Genomic DNA, 26,076 nt, shown 5'->3' with positions numbered 1-26,076 from the left:
GGTCATTCAGAATAACTTCACACACACGCTACTGTGCATTTCCCAGTCTAATTCTGTCACTAAATCCATACCGGTCACCCAGCGCTGAGGTCCTAGACCCCACATGGAATGAAGGTCGTGCCACTGACTTTCACAGTTCGGAGGAAGAGGCAGTGGTGAGACCGAGCCAAAAGCGTAGCAAAAGAGGGAGCAGTGGGCAAAAGCAGAACACCCGCCGCCAAGAGACTCCGCCTGCTACTGACCGCCGCCATCTGGGACCGAGCACCCCAAAGGCAGCTTCAAGGAGTTCCCTGGCATGGCACTTCTTCAAACAATGTGCTGACGACAAGACCCGAGTGGTTTGCACTGCTGTGCCATCAGAGCCTGAAGCGAGGCATTAACGTTCTGAACCTGAGCACAACCTGCATGACCAGGCACCTGCATGCAAAGCATGAACTGCAGTGGAGTAAACACCTTAAAACCAAGGAAGTCACTCAGGCTCCCCCTGCTACCTCTTCTGCTGCTGCCGCCTCGGCCTCTTCTGCTGCTGCCGCCTCGGCCTCTTCCTCCGCCTCTGGAGGAACGTTGGCACCTGCCGCCCAGCAAACAGGGGATGTACCACCAACACCACCACCACCACCTCCGTCACCAAGCGTCTCAACCATGTCACACGCCAGCGTTCAGCTCTCCATCTCACAAACATTTGAGAGAAAGCGTAAATTCCCACCTAGCCACCCTCGATCCCTGGCCCTGAATGCCAGCATTTCTAAACTACTGGCCTATGAAATGCTGTCATTTAGGCTGGTGGACACAGACAGCTTCAAACAGCTCATGTCGCTTGCTGTCCCACAGTATGTTGTTCCCAGCCGCCACTACTTCTCCAAGAGAGCCGTGCCTTCCCTGCACAACCAAGTATCCGATAAAATCAAGTGTGCACTGCGCAACGCCATCTGTAGCAAGGTCCACCTAACCACAGATACGTGGACCAGTAAGCACGGCCAGGGACGCTATATCTCCCTAACTGCACACTGGGTAAATGTAGTGGCAGCTGGGCCCCAGGCGGAGAGCTGTTTGGCGCACGTCCTTCCGCCGCCAAGGATCGCAGGGCAACATTCTTTGCCTCCTGTTGCCACCTCCTCCTTCTCGGCTTCCTCCTCCTCTTCTTCCACCTGCTCATCCAGTCAGCCACACACCTTCACCACCAACTTCAGCACAGCCCGGGGTAAACGTCAGCAGGCCATTCTGAAACTCATATGTTTGGGGGACAGGCCCCACACCGCACAGGAGTTGTGGCGGGGTATAGAACAACAGACCGACGAGTGGTTGCTGCCGGTGAGTCCTCAAGCCCGGCCTGGTGGTGTGTGATAATGGGCGAAATCTCGTTGCAGCTCTGGGACTAGCCAATTTGACGCACATCCCTTGCTTGGCGCATGTGCTGAATTTGGTGGTGCAGAAGTTCATACACAACTACCCCGACATGTCAGAGCTGCTGCATAAAGTGCGGGCCGTCTGTTCGCGCTTCCGGCGTTCACATCCTGCTGCTGCTCGCCTGTCTGCGCTACAGCGTAACTTCGGCCTTCCCGCTCACCGCCTCATATGCGACGTGCCCACCAGGTGGAACTCCACCTTGCACATGCTGGACAGACTGTGCGAGCAGCAGCAGGCCATAGTGGAGTTTCAGCTGCAGCACGCACGGGTCAGTCGCACTACAGAACAGCACCACTTCACCACCAATGACTGGGCCTCCATGCGAGACCTGTGTGCCCTGTTGCGCTGTTTCGAGTACTCCACCAACATGGCCAGTGGCGATGACGCCGTTATCAGCGTTACAATACCACTTCTATGTCTCCTTGAGAAAACACTTAGGGCGATGATGGAAGAGGAGGTGGCCCAGGAGGAGGAGGAGGAGGAGGAAGAGGGGTCATTTTTAGCACTTTCAGGCCAGTCTCTTCGAAGTGACTCAGAGGGAGGTTTTTGGCAACAGCAGAGGCCAGGTACAAATGTGGCCAGCCAGGGCCCACTACTGGAGGACGAGGATGAGGAGGAGGTGGAGGAGGATGAGGATGAAGCATGGTCACAGCGGGGTGGCACCCAACGCAGCTCGGGTCCATCACTGGTGCGTGGCTGGGGGGAAAGGCAGGACGATGACGATACGCCTCCCACAGAGGACAGCTTGTCCTTACCCCTGGGCAGCCTGGCACACATGAGCGACTACATGCTGCAGTGCCTGCGCAACGACAGCAGAGTTGCCCACATTTTAACCTGTGCGGACTACTGGGTTGCCACCCTGCTGGATCCACGCTACAAAGACAATGTGCCCACCTTACTTCCTGCACTGGAGCGTGATAGGAAGATGCGCGAGTACAAGTGCACGTTGGTAGACGCGCTACTGAGAGCATTCCCAAATGTCACAGGGGAACAAGTGGAAGCCCAAGGCCAAGGCAGAGGAGGAGCAAGAGGTCGCCAAGGCAGCTGTGTCAATGCCAGCTCCTTTGAGGGCAGGGTTAGCATGGCAGAGATGTGGAAAACTTTTGTCAACACGCCACAGCTAACTGCACCACCACCTGATACGCAACGTGTTAGCAGGAGGCAACATTTCACTAACATGGTGGAACAGTACATGTGCACACCCCTCCACGTACTGACTGATGGTTCGGCCCCATTCAACTTCTGGGTCTCTAAATTGTCCACGTGGCCAGAGCTAGCCTTTTATGCCTTGGAGGTGCTGGCCTGCCCGGCGGCCAGCGTTTTGTCTGAACGTGTATTCAGCACGGCAGGGGGCGTCATTACAGACAAACGCAGCCGCCTGTCTACAGCCAATGTGGACAAGCTGACGTTCATAAAAATGAACCAGGCATGGATCCCACAGGATCTGTCCGTCCCTTGTCCAGATTAGACATTAACTACCTCCCCTTAACCATATATTATTGGACTCCAGGGCACTTCCTCATTCAATCCTATTTTTATTTTCATTTTACCATTATATTGCGAGGCTACCCAAAGTTGAATGAACCTCTCTTCTGTCTGGGTGCCGGGGCCTAAATATATGCCAATGGACTGTTCCAATGTTGGGTGACGTGAAGCCTGATTCTCTGCTATGACATGCAGAATGATTCTCTGCTGACATGAAGCCAGATCTTCTGTTACGGGACCTCTCTCCTCTGCCTGGGTGCTGGGCCTAAATTTATGAAAATGGACTCTTACAGTGGTGGGTGACGTGAAGCCTGATTCTCTGCTATGATATGAAGACTGATTCTCTGCTGACATGAAGCCAGATTCTCTGTTACGGGACCTCTCTCCTCTGCCTGTGTGCTGGGCCTAAATATATGCCAATGGACTGTTGCAGTGGTGGCTGACGTGAAGCCTCATTCTCTGCTATGACATGCAGACTAATTCTCTGCTGACATGAAGCCAGATTGTCTGTTACGGGACCTCTCTCCTCTGCCTGTGTGCTGGGCCTAAATATATGCCAATGGACTGTTGCAGTGGTGGCTGACGTGAAGCCTCATTCTCTGCTATGACATGCAGACTAATTCTCTGCTGACATGAAGCCAGATTGTCTGTTACGGGACCTCTCTCCTCTGCCTGTGTGCTGGGCCTAAATATATGCCAATGGACTGTTGCAGTGGTGGCTGACGTGAAGCCTCATTCTCTGCTATGACATGCAGACTAATTCTCTGCTGACATGAAGCCAGATTGTCTGTTACGGGACCTCTCTCCTCTGCCTGTGTGCTGGGCCTAAATATATGCCAATGGACTGTTGCAGTGGTGGCTGACGTGAAGCCTCATTCTCTGCTATGACATGCAGACTGATTCTCTGCTGACATGAAGCCAGATCCTCTGTTACGGGACCTCTCTCCTCTGCCTGGGTGCTGGGCCTAAATTTATGAAAATGGACTCTTACAGTGGTGGCTGACGTGAAGCCTGATTCTCTGCTATGACATGAAGACTGATTCTCTGCTGACATGAAGCCAGATCCTCTGTTACGGGACCTCTCTCCTCTGCCTGGGTGCTGGGCCTAAACTTATGAAAATGGACTCTTACAGTGGTGGGTGACGTGAAGCCTCATTCTCTGCTATGACATGCAGACTAATTCTCTGCTGACATGAAGCCAGATTGTCTGTTACGGGACCTCTCTCCTCTGCCTGGGTGCTGGGCCTAAATTTATGACAATGGACTGTTGCAGTGGTGGGTGACGTGAAGCCTGATTCTCTGCTATGACATGCAGACTGATTCTCTACTGACATGAAGCCAGATTGTCTGTTACGGGACCTCTCTCCTCTGCCTGTGTGCTGGGCCTAAATTTATGACAATGGACTGTTGCAGTGGTGGGTGACGTGAAGCCTGATTCTCTGCTATGACATGCAGACTGATTCTCTGCTGACATGAAGCCAGATTGTCTGTTACGGGACCTCTCTCCTCTGCCTGGGTGCTGGGCCTAAATTTATGACAATGTACTGTTGCAGTGGTGGGTGACGTGAAGCCTGATTCTCTGCTATGACATGCAGACTGATTCTCTGCTGACATGAAGCCAGATTGTCTGTTACGGGACCTCTCTCCTCTGCCTGGGTGCTGGGCCTAAATTTATGACAATGGACTGTTGCAGTGGTGGGTGACGTGAAGCCTGATTCTCTGCTATGACATGCAGACTGATTCTCTACTGACATGAAGCCAGATTGTCTGTTACGGGACCTCTCTCCTCTGCCTGTGTGCTGGGCCTAAATATATGCCAATGGACTGTTGCAGTGGTGGCTGACGTGAAGCCTCATTCTCTGCTATGACATGCAGACTAATTCTCTGCTGACATGAAGCCAGATTGTCTGTTACGGGGCCTCTCTCCTCTGCCTGTGTGCTGGGCCTAAATATATGCCAATGGACTGTTGCAGTGGTGGCTGACATGAAGCCTCATTCTCTGCTATGACATGCAGACTAATTCTCTGCTGACATGAAGCCAGATTGTCTGTTACGGGACCTCTCTCCTCTGCCTGTGTGCTGGGCCTAAATATATGCCAATGGACTGTTGCAGTGGTGGCTGACGTGAAGTCTCATTCTCTGCTATGACATGCAGACTAATTCTCTGCTGACATGAAGCCAGATTGTCTGTTACGGGACCTCTCTCCTCTGCCTGGGTGCTGGGCCTAAATTTATGACAATGGACTGTTGCAGTGGTGGGTGACGTGAAGCCTGATTTTCTGCTATGACATGCAGACTGATTCTCTGCTGACATGAAGCCAGATTGTCTGTTACGGGACCTCTCTCCTCTGCCTGGGTGCTGGGCCTAAATTTATGACAATGGACTGTTGCAGTGGTGGGTGACGTGAAGCCTGATTCTCTGCTATGACATGCAGACTGATTCTCTACTGACATGAAGCCAGATTGTCTGTTACGGGACCTCTCTCCTCTGCCTGGGTGCTGGGCCTAAATTTATGACAATGGACTGTTGCAGTGGTGGGTGACGTGAAGCCTGATTCTCTGCTATGACATGCAGACTGATTCTCTGCTGACATGAAGCCAGATTGTCTGTTACGGGACCTCTCTCCTCTGCCTGTGTGCTGGGCCTAAATTTATGACAATGGACTGTTGCAGTGGTGGGTGACGTGAAGCCTGATTCTCTGCTATGATATGCAGACTGATTCTCTGCTGACATGAAGCCAGATTGTCTGTTACGGGACCTCTCTCCTCTGCCTGGGTGCTGGGCCTAAATTTATGACAATGGACTGTTGCAGTGGTGGGTGACGTGAAGCCTGATTCTCTGCTATGACATGCAGACTGATTCTCTACTGACATTAAGCCAGATTGTCTGTTACGGGACCTCTCTCCTCTGCCTGTGTGCTGGGCCTAAATATATGCCAATGGACTGTTGCAGTGGTGGCTGACGTGAAGCCTCATTCTCTGCTATGACATGCAGACTAATTCTCTGCTGACATGAAGCCAGATTGTCTGTTACGGGACCTCTCTCCTCTGCCTGTGTGCTAGGGCCTAAATATATGCCAATGGACTGTTGCAGTGGTGGCTGACGTGAAGCCTCATTCTCTGCTATGACATGCAGACTAATTCTCTGCTGACATGAAGCCAGATTGTCTGTTACGGGACCTCTCTCCTCTGCCTGTGTGCTGGGCCTAAATATATGCCAATGGACTGTTGCAGTGGTGGCTGACGTGAAGCCTCATTCTCTGCTATGACATGCAGACTAATTCTCTGCTGACATGAAGCCAGATTGTCTGTTACGGGACCTCTCTCCTCTGCCTGTGTGCTGGGCCTAAATATATGCCAATGGACTGTTGCAGTGGTGGCTTACGTGAAGCCTCATTCTCTGCTATGACATGCAGACTAATTCTCTGCTGACATGAAGCCAGATTGTCTGTTACGGGACCTCTCTCCTCTGCCTGTGTGCTGGGCCTAAATATATGCCAATGGACTGTTGCAGTGGTGGCTGACGTGAAGCCTCATTCTCTGCTATGACATGCAGACTGATTCTCTGCTGACATGAAGCCAGATTGTCTGTTACGGGACCTCTCTCCTCTGCCTGTGTGCTGGGCCTAAATATATGCCAATGGACTGTTGCAGTGGTGGCTGACGTGAAGCCTCATTCTCTGCTATGACATGCAGACTAATTCTCTGCTGACATGAAGCCAGATTGTCTGTTACGGGACCTCTCTCCTCTGCCTGGGTGCTGGGCCTAAATATATGCCAATGGACTGTTGCAGTGGTGGCTGACGTGAAGCCTCATTCTCTGCTATGACATGCAGACTAATTCTCTGCTGACATGAAGCCAGATTCTCTGTTACGGGACCTCTCTCCTCTGCCTGGGTTCCGGGGCCTAAATATCTGAGAATGGACTGTTCCAGTGGTGGGTGACGGGAAGCCAGATTCTCTGCTATGGGACCTCTCTCCAATTGATTTTGGTTAATTTTTATTTATTTAATTTTTATTTTAATTCATTTCCCTATCCACATTTGTTTGCAGGGGATTTACCTACATGTTGCTGCCTTTTGCAGCCCTCTAGCCCTTTCCTGGGCTGTTTTACAGCCGTTTTAGTGCCGAAAAGTTCGGGTCCCCATTGACTTCAATGGGGTTCGGGTTCGGGACGAAGTTCGGATCGGGTTCGGATCCCGAACCCGAACATTTCTGGGAAGTTCGGCCGAACTTCTCGAACCCGAACATCCAGGTGTTCGCTCAACTCTACACAGGACCTTTCAAAGTATCAGGTCATGTGATCGCGCATTGTTGGTTATACTGCGCATGTCATAGGACCTTTGGAATATACAGATCATGTGGCCACGCACCCGATCACATGATCGCTTTACGAACACGTGACCGGAACCCTTGCGATATTACAAGCATTCTATCAGTTCATAGAGCGCACGCCTCACTACAGGCGTCCTAGCAACCAATCGAACCAATGAACAAGGGAGATACGATTAGGTGACATATTCCACGGAAGTACCGTATTATCAATAAAAGGGTATAGTCTACATATAGCGGTAGTACCGCAAATCACCGGAGTCAAGTCACTCAGTGTTATAATTGTTATCCAAAAACCCCCTAGTCTTGCAAGGAGTCCAACAAATATGGCACATGCTGTTCACACATAACCACAAGTTGGAATGTCCAATCCATCAGTAAGCGGCCATTCCTGGACGTCCAACATGACGGTGAAGGAACCATCCTCTAGATTACGGAGGAAAAGAAAAATATAATTCAAAGACGGGACACATAAGGCCCTTTGATGTCACCAGTGCCCCAAGTCTTATGATTCTTGCAGTCCAGGCACCAGATAACGGTGTGCAAATCACATGTGTAAGACACCCGGAACATGCCATAACAGTAATGTGTGTGGCAAGGCCCATGCGAATGGTGCAAATCACGAACAAAAGTATGGCTCAAATGACATGAGAGTAGCTCACAGGATAAGAGAATATAAGAAATTACCATAGTAAGCAGAAAGTACCAAAGTAACAATATAAAATCACATAGTATAGATTTATTAGTGCACCCATTTGTGCACCATCTTGATCCTAGTTGACCAATGTCCCACCGCTCACTCCTAACAGACCTACATCGGCTGGGACAGTTCGTGAACGCGATCAAATGTTCGCAAACCGCAAGTTCGAGGCGGGCCCCATTCACTTTAATGGCAGACGAACCTGAAAAACCTTCAGCTCATATTTGCAGCCAGCAAACACTTAGGGAAAGTGCACAAATAGTCCCACAACATGGACAGTGACATACTAGAGGGGGATCAATGACAAAAATTCCAACAAAAAATATGTATCTTAATCAGGGGACATTTTTATGCGTCTTAAATGGAAATTCTCTGAAATGTGCCCTGCTGGAGACTAGAAAAATTGTATTTTAGGCCACAGGAGTACGGCCTTAAAAATTAGGCATTAATCTGACATAAAAGAAGTTGCGATTATGTGGCTCTAGGTACATTATGCGATCACTGAATAACAATTTTACTGTAGCCCACTTTTTTTTTACTTTTTGGGGGGGTGGGGGCAACTGGTATATCACACCAGTATAAATTATTTGTTCCAATGGCGTTTGTCACAATCTGTAGCTGCGGTAACGCAGCAAAACCGCAAACAAATTCTGACACTACACAAATGCACTATATAGAAAGTATATTATTGGTACAGTTGCAAGAAAAAGTATGTGAACCCTTTGGAATGATTTGGATTTCTGCACAAATTGGTCATAAAATGTGATTTGATAGGCGCATCAGGGTAAGAAGAGAGGCAGATGAAATGCCTACCGTACAAGCCTGTGGGGGCATTGCTATGATCTGGGGTTGCCGCAGTTGGTCCGGTCTAGGTTCAGAAACAGTATGTGCTCCAAGAATGAGGTTAGCTGACTTCCTAAACATACTGAATGACCAGGCTATTCCATCAATGGTTTTTTTCTTCCCTGATGGCACGGGCATATTCCAAGATGACAATGCTAGGATTCATCAGGCTCAAATTGTGAAAGAGTGGTTCAGGGAGAATGAGACATAATTTTCACACATGGATTGGCCACCACAGAGTCCAGACCTTAACCCCATTGAGAATCTTTGGCATGTGCTGGAGAAGGCTTTGCGCAGCAGTCAGACTCTACCATCATCAATGCAAGATCTTGGTGAAAAATGAATGCAAGATTGGATGGAAATAAATCTTGTGACATTGCAGAAGCTTATCGAAACAATGCCACAGCGAATGCGTGCCGTAATCAAAGCTAAAGGCGGTCCAACTAAAGAGTGTGACCTTATTTTTTTTTTGGTGGCGACTTTTTTTTGGGACAGGCAGTGTATAACAAAAAAATAAAGCACCAAGGAGGAGTTGTTGGAATTGAATGAAATATGTGATTGTGAATGTAAGGGCTCATTCACACATCCGTGTGAAGCCCGTGCCCATGCTGTGGACCGCAAATTGCGGTCCGCAATGCAAGGGGAATGACCGTGGCCCAGCCACATTAGGATCGTGGACCCATTCACTTGAATGGGTCCGCGATCCATCCGTTACGCAAAAAGATAGAGCATGTTGTATCTTTTTGCGGTGCGGAGGCACGGAACCCCAGAAAGCAATCCGTAGTGCTTCTGTAGTGCTTCCGTTCCGCAAAAATGTGCACGGGTCAAGCTAGAATTCTTGACCAACTATCCCAATTTAATGAGTTATATAGCCTGATCCATTGAGGGGATCAAAGGGATTAAAACTTAGCATTTAATGATAGTCAATTAGAAAAAATGGCACAAAAAAAGAGAAACATATAAATATTAAGTAGACAGGCCCAGAGGGGCCAAACACAATTGCACGAAATAAACACCAATGTCAAGAAATGGAACGTTCTCACCCAGATGGTTGATGAGTGGGCCGATCTCTGTAGATGAAACCTGGGTAATGCGGTCACAGGTACGGAGTCAGGTTCTCAGGCGGGTGCTGGTGCTGGTTATAGAACTGCGTGCAGTGAGGATAATACCGAAGGTATTGGATGGTAGGCAGGGTCAGGAAGCTTATTCCCTAATGTGTCCCTAGTGATGGGGGAGGGGCTATTATACCCTACCTACCTATACGGAGTGCTTGCTCCGCAAGGAGCGACCCCGTCCGGATACCTAGCCCTGGTGGGGCCGGTGTCCCTAATAAGCCCTAGCGATGTCCCGACGTGTCACGTTTCAGTTTAAATAACTCATCAGGGGACGTGAAAGAAAGGGGCTAGCAGGCACTTTGTGCCTGAGAGGCGAAAAAAATGCTGTTAGCTAGGCCTGTGGCAGGGACCAGCCACAGCAGTGGGAGCTTATAGCAGTGAAACAGAAAAAAATACCTGTTTAAAACTGCAGAAAAGGTCCAGTGGGGCCTGTTTAAACTCCCGGTACAATGGCCAGGCCAGTAGGACTGGACCATCAAAAAATCCTACAGGTGGGACCGCAAATGCTGGGTGGCCAGTGGGCTGTCCAGACACATGTGCCAGAACGGCAGAATGCGGTCACTGTGGGGCCCAAATCAAGGGTATGCAATAAGGGGCTGTCAGCACTGTTAGACTTGAGAAGTGCCGTTTAAATGGGGAGCCAGAACGCGCCCTTTCACAGGCACGCCCCCTCCGGATGTCACATGGGGACCGGGAGGGCTAGAACATGTGACCGCAAGTCTGTGTGCGCTGGAACGCAGCGTCGAGGGGGGCGTGTGCGCTCCACATGCCGCCACGTCGGACGCACCCCAGAAGGAGAGGCGGAGTCCGGTGGAACGCACGTGGAGCGCAGACGCCAGCCGCAGGCGCCGCGAGCACACACAGAAGAGGAGGAGGGGAGGGTAAAACAACTGGGGGCGGGTCTGGCTTCCTAGGTGTGAGACCTGCGTGTCAGCGGTCTCAAAGACAAAGGGGAGAGAGATGCTCTCAGCTTCAGAGCTTAATTGGAAGGAAAAACAAAGCAGGGAGGCCCATATGCGTTGCCAGGGAGCCGGCAGAGAGATCAGGAGGCCCACAGGACAAGGAGTAGTAGTGACTAGATGAATAAAATTACATCATATTGAGAAAGAGTCAAAAAATCCATGAAGACAGAGGGGCTGCACAATAAGGACCGATATGATGTCATAAATTGTTCACAGAAAGCAGCTAAAATTAAGCTGTTCATTGAGCCCTAGTGGTGTCATGGATTTCAGGTAAAAAATCCAGCGGAGTTCACGCTGAAGAATTAGCCGGTCCCAATCGCCTCCGCGACGTGGCGGGAGGACCCGGTCAATGCCCATGAAAGTCACATGGGCAGTGCCGTTATGATGGGTACGGATGTGATTGGCTATAGGCGTGTCCTTGCTCTTTGAGATGTCGTTGAGGTGTTCACCCACCCGCCTGCGAAACTCTCGGATGGTCTTTCCAACATATTCCTTGCCGCATTCGCAGGCTAGGCGGTAAATCACCCCCCGGGTCTTGCAATTGATAAAATGGTTGATAGTGTAGACCTTACCGGTGTTATTACTGCAGAAGGTCCTGCCTGTTTGCAGATGGCTGCATGCGATGCACCCACTGCATCTGTAACAGCCTTTGATGTTCGACTGCAGCCAGGCAGTTCCTGCGGGTACGGGTGGTATGAATTCACTTGAGACCAATCTGTCACGGAGGTTACGGCCCCTGCGATATGTGATATTAGGGTAGGGTCCTAGGACCTCTCTAAGATCTGGATCCATCATGAGGACACCCCAGTTTTGGGACAGGATATTGCGAATTTCAGGTGCTGCACGGTTAAAGGTACTGATCAGGCGGATAGGATTACCCGTCTGCTCCTGATGGGGTTTTGGAATTAGGAGGTCTGTACGGTCTGCCTGGAGTGCTGCTCTGAAGGCCAATCGCAATACCCTATCAGGGTATCCTCTCTGAAGGAATCTCAGACGCAAATCCGCAGCCTGACGAATAAATTCCTTTTTGGAGGAACAATTTCTCCTAAGGCGGAGGTACTGGCCTTTTGGGATGCCTTTCTTAAGCGGGAGCGGGTGACTGCTTTCCCACCTAAGCAAGTTGTTGGTTGAGCTGGGCTTCCTATACACCGTCGTGGTCAGTTCTCCCTCCGCTGTTTTGGAGATAAGGACGTCCAAGAATGGTAACTGAACAGAGTTATTCTCGCTGGTGAAGCGAAGGCCTATATTGTTGATGTTCAGCGCTTTCACCAAAGAGCAGAAGGATGCTTCATCACTGTTCCAGATGATGAAGATGTCGTCAATGTATCGCGCCCACAGTCCCACAGAATCCAGAAGTGCGGATCCGGTGTCCGTGAACACCAGGGTTTCTTCCCACCAGCCCAGGAACAGATTAGCATACGATGGGGCACAGGGGCTCCCCATCGCGGTGCCCCTGAGCTGGTGGTAGATCCTGCCGCTGAAGGAGAACACGTTGTGAGTAAGCGTGAACTCCAACAGACGGAGGATGAACAGACTGTGGGCGCGATACTGACGACCTCGACTACTCAAAAAATGTTCGACGGCCTTGAGGCCAAGTGGATGTGGAATGCTGGAGTAGAGTGCCTCCACATCTATACTGGCCAATAGGCTATTTGCCTCTGTGTAAATGCCCTCCAACCGTTTCAAAAGGTCTGTCGTGTCACGAGTGTAAGATGGTAGTGTAGTCACAAATGGAGCCAGAATTTTATCTACGTAAATCCCTGCATTTTGGCATAGGTTATCCACCCCAGAGACTATGGGTCGTCCCCTGAGTGGATTGACCCCCTTATGCAATTTAGGGAGGCAATAGAATGTTGCCATGCGGGGACACGGGGGAAATAAAAACTTAAATTCTTCCTCTGAGATGAGATTTGCCAACTTGGCCTCTTCAAGAATAGATCTGAGTTCAGATCTGAATTCGTTGGATGGATCTCGTGGTAGTACCTCATAGGTGGAGGGATCGTTCAATAGGGACTCACACATTGCTCTATACTGACCTTGGTCCATGACCACCGTGTTGCCCCCTTTATCAGAGGGTTTGATTACAATGGACCGATCACTCTCAAGATCGGAAATCACGGCGGCCTGGGCCCGGTCAACATTAGAGCAATGTGAAGGCCTGATTTCTTCGACCTGGTGTGAGACCAGGTCCAAGAATACATCAATACAAGATGGGTCAGCGGATACTGGAGGCATTTTATTATTTTTCATTTTAAGGTCAGTGAATGGACCCAGTCCGTCGTGTTGTGGTGGCCCCTTATCAAGGTCAAAGAGCAAGCGTACGTCTGATAGAATTTCAACCGGGATGCCCAGTTCACGACACTGTCTCCTCTCTTGTGATTTGAAAAATTTATGCCAACGTAATAATAATTCCGTTCCGCATCTCCGGATTTGCGGACCCATTGAAGTGAATGGGTCTGCATCCGTGATGCTGGATGCACACGGACCGGTGCCCGTGTATTGTAGATCCGCAAATGCAGTCCTCAATACGGCAATGGGCAGCACACATTCGTGTGAATGAGCCCTAATTATGACATATGTAAGTGATTGCAATATTAGAGCAAGAGGAAATGTTTATTGGGGAACACTGTATAATTGAAAGGAGGTTCTAATACCCTGTTGGGCTGCCTACAGCCTGAATACAAGCTAAGATACATTTGGACATGGAGGCATATGGTATCCTGTTGCACATTTGTCACAGATGTTGCTGCTGGGGCCTGTAGATCTTGCACACTTATAGGTTTCCTAAAATGGCATCCCAGCTGCCCCATTAATGCTCGATTAGTGATAAATCTGGTGACTGGCCATACCAAAAAAGTGTTGCAATCTGGTGGAGACATTTCTGGCAAAACATTGCTGTATGGGGTGAGCATTATCCTGCTAAAAAATGCCAGCTGGAAGCTGTGCCATGAGAGGCAAGACATGTGGCTTCAGGATTTCCTGCACACATTGCTGAGCTGTTAGTGTCCCTCGTATGAACTACTAGGGGTGACCAACTTTCATATGTGCAGTGCTTCTTTACTAGAGTAACTCAAGTGCAAATTAATACAGGCAAGGCACATATCTGGTATCTCCAATCTCCTCCCTGGCAGAAGAAGGTTTCAGTTAGACCAACCTATAAGAAAAACCTCAAATTGGGTATATAAATATACTGGGGTCTAGTAGAAAATACTGAGCCAACCAACAAAAAAAGACCAATAACCCCATATAAAATGAGAAGATATATATATATATATATATATATATATATATATATATATACAGTACAGACCAAAAGTTTGGACACACCTTCTCATTCAAAGAGTTTTCTTTATTTTCATGACTATAAAAATAGTAGATTCACACTGAAGGCATCAAAACTATGAATTAACACATGTGGAATTATATACATAACAAAAAAAATTGAAACAACTGAAAATATGTCATATTCTAGGTTCTTCAAAGTAGGCACCTTTTGCTTTGATTACTGCTTTGCACACTTTTGGCATTCTCTTGATGAGCTTCAAGAGGTAGTCATCTGAAATGGTCTTCCAACAGTCTTGAAGGAGTTCCCAGAGATGCTTAGCACTTGTTGGCCCTTTTGCCTTTACTCTGCGGTCCAGCTCACCCCAAACCATCTCGATTGGGTTCAGGTCCGGTGACTGTGGAGGCCAGGTCATCTGGCGCAGCACCCCATCACTCTCCTTCATGGTCAAATAGCCCTTACACAGCCTGGAGGTGTGTTTAGGGTCATTGTCCTGTTGAAAAATAAATGATGGTCCAACTAATTGCAAACCGGATGGAATAGTATGCCGCTGCAAGATGCTGTGGTAGCCATGCTGGTTAAGTATGCCTTCAATTAAAAAAAAAATCCCAAACAGTGTCACCAGCAAAGCACCCCCACACCATCATACCTCCTCCTCCATGCTTCACGGTAGGAACCAGGCATGTAGAGTCCATCCGTTCACCTTTTCGGCATCGCACAAAGACACGGTGGTTGGAACCAAAGATCTCAAATTTGGACTCATCAGACCAAAGCACAGATTTCCACTGGTCTAATGTCCATTCCTTGTGTTCTTTAGCCCAAACAAGTCTCTTCTGCTTGTTGCCTGTCCTTAGCAGTGGTTTCCTAGCAGATATTCTACCATAAAGGCCTGATTCATACAGTCTCCTCTTAACAGTTGTTCTAGAGATGTGTCTGCTGCTAGAACTCTGTGTGGCATTGACCTGGTCTCTAATCTGAGCTGCTGTTAACCTGCGATTTCTGAGGCTGGTGACTCGGATGAACTTATCCTCCGCAGCAGAGGTGACTCTTGGTCTTCCTTTCCTGGGGCGGTCCACATGTGAGCCAGTTTCTTTGTAGTGCTTGATGGCTTTTGTGACTGCACTTGGGGACACTTTTAAATTTTTCCCAATTTTTCGGACTGACTGACCTTCATTTCTTAAAGTAATGATGGCCACTCGTTTTTCTTTACGTAGCTGCTTTTTTCTTGCCATAATACAAATTCCAACAGTCTACTCAGTAGGACTATCAGCTGTGTATCCACCTGACTTCTCCACAATGCAACTGATGGTCCCAACCCCATTTATAAGGCAAGAAATCCCACTTATTAAACCTGACAGGGCACACCTGTGAAGTGAAAACCATTTCAGGTGACTACCTCTTGAAGCTCATCAAGAGAATGCCAAGAGTGTGCAAAGCAGTAATCAAAGCAAAAGGTGGCTACTTTGAAGAACCTAGAATATGACATATTTTCAGTTGTTTCACACTTTTTTGTTATGTATATAATTCCACATGTGTTAATTCATAGTTTTGATGCCTTCAGTGTGAATCTACAATTTTCATAGTCATGAAAATAAAGAAAACTCTTTGAATGAGAAGGTGTGTCCAAACTTTTGGTCTGTACTGTATATATGTAATTTATTAAAGACACAATTGAATGACAATAAATATAACACAAAGGCACAAGGTAAAGGGGGGTGGTGAGGCGCCCCGTGTAATGGGATCAAAATCAACCACCCTCACATATACCGGACTAACAGGGAAAGAAGGTCACAGACATTGGGTATAGAGCCGCATACTAATGGGAGAGCTGTAAGTTTGCCCAAAGTAATCTATAAACATGTGTATGCTGCATGCAATAGTATAAAAGAGTCAATGCGGTCACACATAGCAAACTTGCCCACAAAATATAGCAAAAATGGCCTTCAGATAAATGCAAATAACCAAATGGTATCACAAACAGGGACAGAGCCGGGATGCTATGTGTAAGCAATAAATAACACTAAAGTAACAAAATAGCCATGCAAGAAACAAAAACACGGCATGCCATTGGTAATTTGTGTTTTTGTTTCTTGCATGGCTATTTTGTTACTTTAGTGTTATTTATTGCTTACACATAGCATCCCGGCTCTGTCCCCATTTGGTCATTTGCATTTATCTGATGGCTATTTATGCTATAGCTGGTGGGCAAGTTTTCTATGTGTGACCGCATTGACTCTTTTATACTATTGCATGCAGCATACACATGTTTATAGGTTACTTTGGGCGAACTTACAGCTCCCTCATTAGTATGCGGCTCTATACCCAATGTCTGTGACCTTCTTTCCCTGTTAGTCCGGTTCATGTGAGGGTGGTTGATTTTGATCCCATTACGCGGGGTGCCTCACCACCCCCCTTTACCTTGTGCCTTTGTGTTATATTTATTGTCATTCAATTGTGTCTTTAATAAATTACATATATTTTATATGTGTGTCTTCTCATTTTATATGGTTATTGGTCTTTTTTCGTTGGTTGGCTCAGAAGAAGGTTTCATGCTGAAGAACGGCCCGAGCTAGCTCTTTCTCACTCAGAAGGTTGGTATCCTGGCCAAAGGCTGGTGGCCCAGTGTTTGTGATTCAGTTGTCTGGCTGGAGCCCTGGTCAGCGGACTGGTAATTCGGGATCTATGGTTCAATATTCTCATCTCAGCGTCTTCTTCTGGTCACTCATGCAGTCTGGCTTACTGAGCACTGGTCCCTCTCTACAGACAACTGGGGGCTCTAACTTCTCTCCTTATATAAAGAGTCTATCTGAACTAGAACCTTCTAATGAGAGGAGTGGAGTGGGGAAGCACAGCCTAAACAGAAACAATGTTGCAATTTTAGTCTGTCAAAGACTTGTATAGAGTATTAATGCAAGTATATGGGAATGACTAAACAACTTTTTCAGACATAAACAACAAAGCTAAGCCAAACAATCAGAAGGTCAGTGTGTCTGGGGTTTTTTCCCTCCAAAAATGTGCATAGATAGAAAGTCATAATGTCTTAGCAGTATTAGCTGGCTGTGTAGTAACCATTTCCACAGTGAGATGCAGCTATAGTATGATACTGCAAATAAACAGGATATATTGCAATAAACATATAAATACAGTTCAACAATATGAAACAGTATAAGTGCACATAACAACTTGAATCAAAGTGCAAGTTAACCATTCAAAGTGCAATAAAGTTGGGAGTGGATGGCTTTGCATAATAGCATTAAAGCCAAATGTTCATAGTCCAAAGTACTCTTGCTCCAGGGCACTTCACATACAATGGCTTCCCAGATCATCACACCAGAAGTTATGGCAGTGTGTCGTTCCACAGCAAAGGCAGGACTGAAACTCTCACCAGTACTCAAAACCAACTGTAGTCAGAAACAGAACCTCGATTTGTCGCTAAAGACAATATGGTTCCGGTCAGTAGTATTGCAAGTTTCTTGATCACGACACGACGGCAAAAGAAGGTGACAGTGGCTGGCTGTTCAGTGGCAGGAAATATAGTCAGTGTCATGACACCAAATTTCCTTCTGCTAAGCACCTGGAAATGGTCCAGGCAGAGAGAGGGGTGTTTAATGAAAGTGCCATCTGTGTGGTGTGCTGCTTGTCAGCAGATCAAACGATCCTCTCTTTTGGTGGTCTGGTTGGTCCTACCAGAGCCTGTTTCCTGTGTGCGCTAGTCCTAATCTAACCATTGCTCCCAACACCTCCTAACATCTACATCACACTGTGAAGTGTGATATGTGTAATTACAGTTCCTTTTAGTTCTGCTACATACGTTGGCCAGAATGTCCTAGATGGTGAGCAATTTCTCAAAATGACCATCCTGTTTCTCTCAGTCCAATGATGCATCCCCTCTCAAAGACCATCAGCTTGGCAAACTTCAATTGAGTCGTAAAGGCATGCCTAGCAGACTGCAATATCTCACCAACAGTGATGGCCAGTTCGCCAGTGTTCGCCCGCAAACACATGCGAGCTGCCATCTTAACTCACAAGTCCGTCGAGGCGCAGGTAAGTCCTTACCTGTGCCTGTGCGCGTGCCGGTCTGAAATGAAATGCGGTCACCGGAAGCAGGCAGTTCCGAGAACAGCCACCGGGAGCCTTCATCGGGCTGTTCTCGGAACTGACTGCCTGTAGAGGTCACTGTTATAGGGGAAACTGTTGATATATTTTTACGACACATGGAAACATAAAATGAAATAGATTAAATATACCAGTGCAAAGCCGGGTCCTTCTGCTTGTATATATATATATATATATATATATATATATATACACACACAAGCCAATAACTCATAACATTACAATCACTGCACTACACTGACACATGAAGTGAATAACAATGATTGCCACATTACAAAGGCACTTGTCAAGGGATGGGATATATTAAGCGGCAAGTGAATAGCTATTGAAGTTGATGTGTTGGAAGCAGAAAAAATGGACAAGGATCTGAACAACTATAACAAGGGCCAAATTTTGAGACAGAGCATCTTCAAAACGACAGATCTTGTGGGGTGTACCCAGTATGCAGTGGTTAGTACTCACTAAACATTATCCAAAAAAATACATTTGGTGATATTGCAACAAAGGTATGGGTACCCAAAGCTCACTGAAGTGTGTAGGAAGTGAAAACTAGACAATCTGATCTGATAACATAGAAGACCTTATGAACTAAAAATTGCTGGCAAAGTTAATGCTGGCTATGATAGAATATCACACCGCTTTGAAGATGATGAATTGAAGAGGATGGGGCTGTATATCTGGAGACCCCTCAATAAGCACATGAGCCCTGAGGGAAGAGATTGCAAGGACCTACTTATGGAAAAAGGCAAGCCGGTAGAGGCAGTGTGATGCTCTGGGAAATGTTCTACTGAAAAACTTGACATTTATGTAGATATTACGAAAACACACAAGTTACAGTAGTCAAGGCCAAATACGTTAGCGGTAACAATACATATAAACTACTTAGCTCTCCAGTGGTGACCTATTGTGGTGCAGCTGTAGTCATGATGGCGGTCCTGCGTGCGGCAGCACTTTATATGTATTTTTGATATATACTTTGGATATTACTATTTTCTAAGAGCTTTAATAGGCATTTACAGCAAGATTTGATTACCTTGTAGATTGGTCCCCTGATGATTTGGCGGATGGAAATGAAACACGTCGGGACTACCTAGCAGATTTGCATTTGGGACAATTGAGTCGTTTTTGATAATTTTTTATATTTTCCCTTTCTGTTTCCATATTACTTGACAAAACTGGGCAGTCGCTGTTGCCTAATGGAGGGACAGTAAGGGTTAATTATAGAGGGAGTACTATTAGGGTCCATTCACACGTCCGTTGTTTCTTTCCTGATCTGTTCCGTTTTTTGCGGAACAGATCTGGACCAGATCTGTACCCATTCATTTTCAATGGGTCCTGAAAAAAATCGGACAGCACAATGTCAGATTTTTTTTCAGGACCCATTGAAAATGAATGGGTACAGATCTGGTCCAGATCTGTTCCGCAAAAAACGGAACAGATCAGGAAAGAAACAACGGACGTGTGAATGGACCCTTAGTGAGAGTTTTTCAGGGACACATAGGGACAGAGTCCCAGTACCCCTGTCTCCCCATTGTCTATTGTTCTGAGGGCGGTTATAGGTCTCATCTATCCACACATATTTTGGTGTGTCCTTTGTCTCTGTTTGTATACCAATATTTTGGGCCTTTTTATTACCTTTAACAATATACCATTAAATGCTAAGTTTTAATTGCGGTGAATTACTTATGTGAAATTATGTAGATGTTACTTCGACATGTGCCACAGGCTAAACATTGTTGAAGATCATGGCAGCAGTATATCCTAATGTCAATGGCTTATTTCAGCTTTCAGGAATGGTTGAAGAACTTTACAAAGAGTCTGAATTTGTAGTTATGTATACTATATAAGAATCACAATTTGAGGTAAACAAGTTGAATTTGTAGCATAAAGAGTACTGTACTTTGTTCTAGAATGTCACCATGCTGTGCCTATGTCTGGAGCTCTTCTATAATAACAACAGAAGGACAATATATCACTTTTTGATATCCGTGAAATCCATCCTGTGTATATCATTGTATAACAAAACTAATATGTAGTAGAAGGTCCACTCCTTCCCTAGAGTGTGTATGGTTGGCAGTTCCGTAATGAGAACAAGACAAGAAGAAACAGTCTCTTCGAAGAAGGGGTCAGCCTAAACCACCACACTACCTATAATACGTCTAGTGGAAAGGCAGTTTGAAATCTCCAGCTGTACAACCTAGAAAACAATCTAAGATTAAAACAATTCCCCAAACAGATCTCACGTAATACATGAGCATGAAATATCCCATTATCCTTCATACATATGCTATGGACCTGACAAAAACACACAGCTGTGTGAATAATAAATGCAGGTGATAGGGAGAAATTGATTTACGGACACTATAAATTAAGAGATTCTGTAAACCTGCCAATAATAGATGTGTGAAGAATGGCAATAGCCCCCTTATCAGAACTAAAACCATATTTCTGGTTTTAGTGTCACAAGTATATACAGTGCATTAGTAATGTCTTCAGATCCCACTTTTTCGCATTCTGTTATGTTGCTGCTGTGTGCAAAAATAAAAAGTTACAATTTCTCCCCATCATTCTGCACTAAATATCCCATAATGACAAAGTTAAAACAGAATGTTAGAAATCTTTGATAATTTATTGAAAAGGAAAATCTATAATATTGCATTGACATAAATATTCAGACCCTTAAAGGGGTTATGCAGAGGTTTTATATTAATGGCCTCCTTTTCAAATAGCTGATTGGCGGAGGTGTTGGATCCCCACCTATCAGATATTGATGACCAATTCTGAGGAGAGGTCATCAGTATAATACTCCTGCACAACCACTTTTGCTTTGTACTTTGTTAAAGCGCCATTGTCAGCAATTACAGCCTCCAATCTTTTTGGGTATGATGCCTCAAGATTTGCACATCTATCTAGATTTGGGGATTTTCTGCCATTCTTCTCTGCAGATCCTCTGAAGCTCTGTCAATTTGGATGGGAACCAAAGTAGACAGCTGTTTTCAAGTCTCTCCACAGATATTAGATTGGGTTCAAGTCAAGGCTCTAGTTAGGCCACTTAAGAACATTCATAGAGGTGTCTCCAAGCAACATCTGTGTTGTCTTGGCTGTGTGCTTAGGGTCATTATCTTTTTGAAAGGTGAACCTTCCAACCAGTCTGCTGTCCAGGGCACGCTGGATCAGGTTTTCATTAAGAATATCTTTGTACTTTGCTGCATTCAGCTTCCTCTGTGACCAGTTTTCCTATCCCATGCGCTGGAAAACTGCCCCTCAGCATAATGCTGCTGACACCATGATTCACTGTAGGGATAGTATCAGGCAGTGCCTGGTTTCTTTGAAGCACAACACTTAGAACTGAGGCCAAAAAGTTCTACCTTGGTTTTATCAGACCAGAGAATCTTGTTTCTCACATTCTGGGAGTCTTTTAGGGTCTTTTTTTGCAAATTTGTATGCGTGTGTGTGTGTCTTTCTCTGAGAAAATACTTATTTCTGGCCACTCTGCCATAAAGCCCAGATGAAATGCTTCAGTGATGGTTGATCTTCTGGAAGATTTTCCCATCTGCTCACACGATCTTTGGAGCTTAGCCAGAGTGACCATTGGGTTTTTGGTCACCTCTCTTACCAAGGCCCTTCTCAGCAATTACATAGTTTGGTGCGGTGGCCAGCTCTGGGAATGGTCCTGGTTGTTCCAAACTTCTTCCATTTAAGAATTAATAAGATCGCTGTGCTCTTGAGTACTTTCAGTGGAGCACACATTTGTTGTACACTTCTTCAGATCTGTGCCTCCACACAATCATACCTCTGGGCTTTACAGGCAGTTCTTTCGTCCTCATGACTTTGTTTTTGCATTGTCAGCTGTGAGACTTTACATAGAGAGAGAGAGCTTTATCTTTCTAAATCATGTCTAATCAACTGAATTTACCACAGGTGGTCTCAAGGTATAGAAACATCTCCAAAATGATCAAGAGAAACGGGAGGCCCCCACAGTTAAATTTAGTAAATTTAGTGTTATAGTAAAGGGTCTAATTACTTATGTCCAGGCAAAATTTTAGTTTTTCTTTTTAATAAATTTGCAAGTATTCCTAAATTCTATTTTCACTTTATCATTATGGGCTATTGAGTGCAGATTGATGGGAACAAAGATGTATTTTTATTTTTATTTTAGCCGTGACAGAACTAAATGTGATAAAAGTAAAAGGGTCGGAAGACTTTCTGAATGCACTGTAACTTTATGTCAGTAGATACTTATCATTAGTAGACCCTTAAAATCTCATCTTCCTAGAAATCCAGTAATCTTGGTATCCATAACTACACCTGTAACAGTCACAGCTGGCAGTAGCAGAATAAGTGTACCAGAGGCCCTGGGCTGTTCATGAAAATTATCAACCCCCACAGTATCTCTAATCAGCAGTATTTAAGTGGCAATGAATGACAAATGAGCAAAAACTGGGTCCTGAACACTAGAATTAGTGCAATATGCCATTTACTGCCCCTTTAGCATTATTCTGTCATAGAAAGGCATGAACGCTGAACTGAAGTTTCCTAGGGCCTGTGTACACTAATCAGAAAGGTACTGTGCTTGTAGTCCAACAGATGCCAGTCGTGTCTGTGTGCAATATTTTTCACAGCCTAGCTAGCTCACTACCACAGGCACTCCTGAAGTATGAATTATTTCTGTATGGATCTCTGTCTTCAGAAAACCACACCAATCTGGCCTCAAATATGGCCCTGCAGCATCTGCCTTCTATTCCCTTCTATTCAACCCCTCCGGTTACATTAGGAGGAAGTGTCCCCCCCCCCCCCCACACACACACCTTGGCAGATTATGGTTGTAATAGTCATAGTGCATGGCACACTATGCACCGTAGCCATGAAAGCATTTATGCTCCGCTTAAGTCCCCACTCTGACAATGATAGTAGATGCTATAGTGCCCACCAATGTGCAGAAAAATAGTTTCTTTTGGATGGTGTGAATAGGGTGATATCCATCCTTTGTTTGTGAAACAAATAAAAGAAGATGTGCTGTTGTTTGCTTGCAAATATTTCCAGTAATTTCCAGTGTAGTTTCCATACTCAGATTTTTTTTATGCAGTTTTTTAAGCCAAAAACAGAAACGGATCATAATACGAGGACCAGGGGTGGATTTGGCATTTATGGGCCCCAAGCAAAGTTATGTCTGAGTTCACCATTTTTACCACTAATGCAAACCCCATCAGCCCACTAAGCTCTGTCCCTTTAGTGTTTTTTTTTCTTCAACCAACCGCTTGTGGCCAGCAAGAGACACAAGTATTTGCTTGGTTTGCGTGGTGCTAAAGTCCAACACATACAAAGGAAAGACTGAGCACGGCGAGGAACTAAATCACCAGTGAGAAACCATTAAAAACAAACATATATGTAATAACACATACAAAGGACAGACCGAGTCTGCTCCTCTTTCTGAATCCACTCCTCTCTTTGGCATAAAAAAAACACATAAAAAACTGAAAATGTAAACTCATCCTCATCTGTCCTTCAGAGGAAAAATAGAAAAAATGAAGGTGACCGACCTTTGTCAAACATATAAAATCTGTTGGGGTCTAAAATGCCGGTCTTAATAACCCTGCTCCTCTACATAACATAGGTGAATCCCCCCCGGTGTCCAACAGCCTTAAATCAACCCTTGCTGGCATAGATTTTGCTAACTTTTTACGCCAAAAACTGGCCTAAAAAATTATAAATGAGATAGGCCTACCAGCCCACCCTCTTCCCCGCCCACGCCATGCTCCCTTTTTTTTATAACTGGCATACGTGGTGTGGAAGGGGAAGAAGTCACAGATTTTGCCGCAAATCACCTTTGCGACAAAATCTGTACCAAATATATGCCAAATATATATATTTCTATACTAATGAGATATAACAACTTTTACATAATATTACATATATAAACTACAAACAGTAAGTGCCAACTAACCCAGGAGTCTGTATCATGGCTCTGAGAGAAGGATTGAAATTGACTGTGTGCTGTCCCGTGCAGTACAGTGATCAATGTGAGTATGTGCACAGGACACTGGAATATGTTGGTGCTATACAGGGAGTGCAGAATTATTAGGCAAATGAGTATTTTGACCACATCATCCTCTTTATGCATGTTGTCTTACTCCAAGCTGTATAGGCTCGAAAGCCTACTACCAATTAAGCATATTAGGTGATGTGCATCTCTGTAATGAGAAGGGGTGTGGTCTAATGACATCAACACCCTATATCAGGTGTGCATAATTATTAGGCAACTTCCTTTCCTTTGGCAAAATGGGTCAAAAGAAGGACTTGACAGGCTCAGAAAATTCAAAAATAGTTAGATATCTTGCAGAGGGATGCAGCACTCTTAAAATTGCAAAGCTTCTGAAGTGTGATCATCGAACAATCAAGCGTTTCATTCAAAATAGTCAACAGGGTCGCAAGAAGCGTGTGGAAAAACCAAGGCGCAAAATAACTGCCCATGAACTGAGAAAAGTCAAGCGTGCAGCTGCCAAGATGCCACTTGCCACCAGTTTGGCCATATTTCAGAGCTGCAACATCACTGGAGTGCCCAAAAGCACAAGGTGTGCAATACTCAGAGACATGGCCAAGGTAAGAAAGGCTGAAAGACGACCACCACTGAACAAGACACACAAGCTGAAACGTCAAGACTGGGCCAAGAAATATCTCAAGACTGATTTTTCTAAGGTTTTATGGACTGATGAAATGAGAGTGAGTCTTGATGGGCCAGATGGATGGGCCCGTGGCTGGATTGGTAAAGGGCAGAGAGCTCCAGTCCGACTCAGACGCCAGCAAGGTGGAGGTGGAGTACTGGTTTGGGCTGGTATCATCAAAGATGAGCTTGTGGGGCCTTTTCGGGTTGAGGATGGAGTCAAGCTCAACTCCCAGTCCTACTGCCAGTTTCTGGAAGACACCTTCTTCAAGCAGTGGTACAGGAAGAAGTCTGCATCCTTCAAGAAAAACATGATTTTCATGCAGGACAATGCTCCATCACACGCGTCCAAGTACTCCACAGCGTGGCTGGCAAGAAAGGGTATAAAAGAAGAAAATATAATGACCTGGCCTCCTTGTTCACCTGATCTGAACCCCATTGAGAACCTGTGGTCCATCATCAAATGTGAGATTTACAAGGAGGGAAAACGGTACACCTCTCTGAACAGTGTCTGGGAGGCTGTGGTTGCTGCTGCACGCAATGTTGATGGTGAACAGATCAAAACACTGACAGAATCCATGGATGGCAGGCTTTTGAGTGTCCTTGCAAAGAAAGGTGGCTATATTGGTCACTGATTTGTTTTTGTTTTGTTTTTGAATGTCAGAAATGTATATTTGTGAATGTTGAGATGTTATATTGGTTTCACTGGTAAAAATAAATAATTGAAATGGGTATATATTTGTTTTTTGTTAAGTTGCCTAATAATTATGCACAGTAATAGTCACCTGCACACACAGATATCCCCCTAAAATAGCTAAAACTAAAAACAAACTAAAAACTACTTCCAAAAATATTCAGCTTTGATATTAATGAGTTTTTTGGGTTCATTGAGAACATGGTTGTTGTTCAATAATAAAATTAATCCTCAAAAATACAACTTGCCTAATAATTCTGCACTCCCTGTATAATAAGGTTTCTGTATCACAGAGGATTTTTAACCTGAAAAGAAGATTTAATTGTCTATTTCAGGCAGGACAACGTGCAATATACTGCATTTGGCTTGTGCATCAATGAAAAGGTAAAAATGCTGCAAAATAATCATATCTACTTTACTATTTTCCTTACATATATTTTTTCGTACTCACGTAGGACAATACATTACATCATTATTA

The sequence above is a fragment of the Bufo gargarizans genome, chromosome 4 (genome assembly GCF_014858855.1).
Source record: "Bufo gargarizans isolate SCDJY-AF-19 chromosome 4, ASM1485885v1, whole genome shotgun sequence".
Classification (NCBI taxonomy): Eukaryota; Metazoa; Chordata; class Amphibia; order Anura; family Bufonidae; genus Bufo; species Bufo gargarizans.
This window is presented reverse-complemented; position numbering follows the sequence as displayed.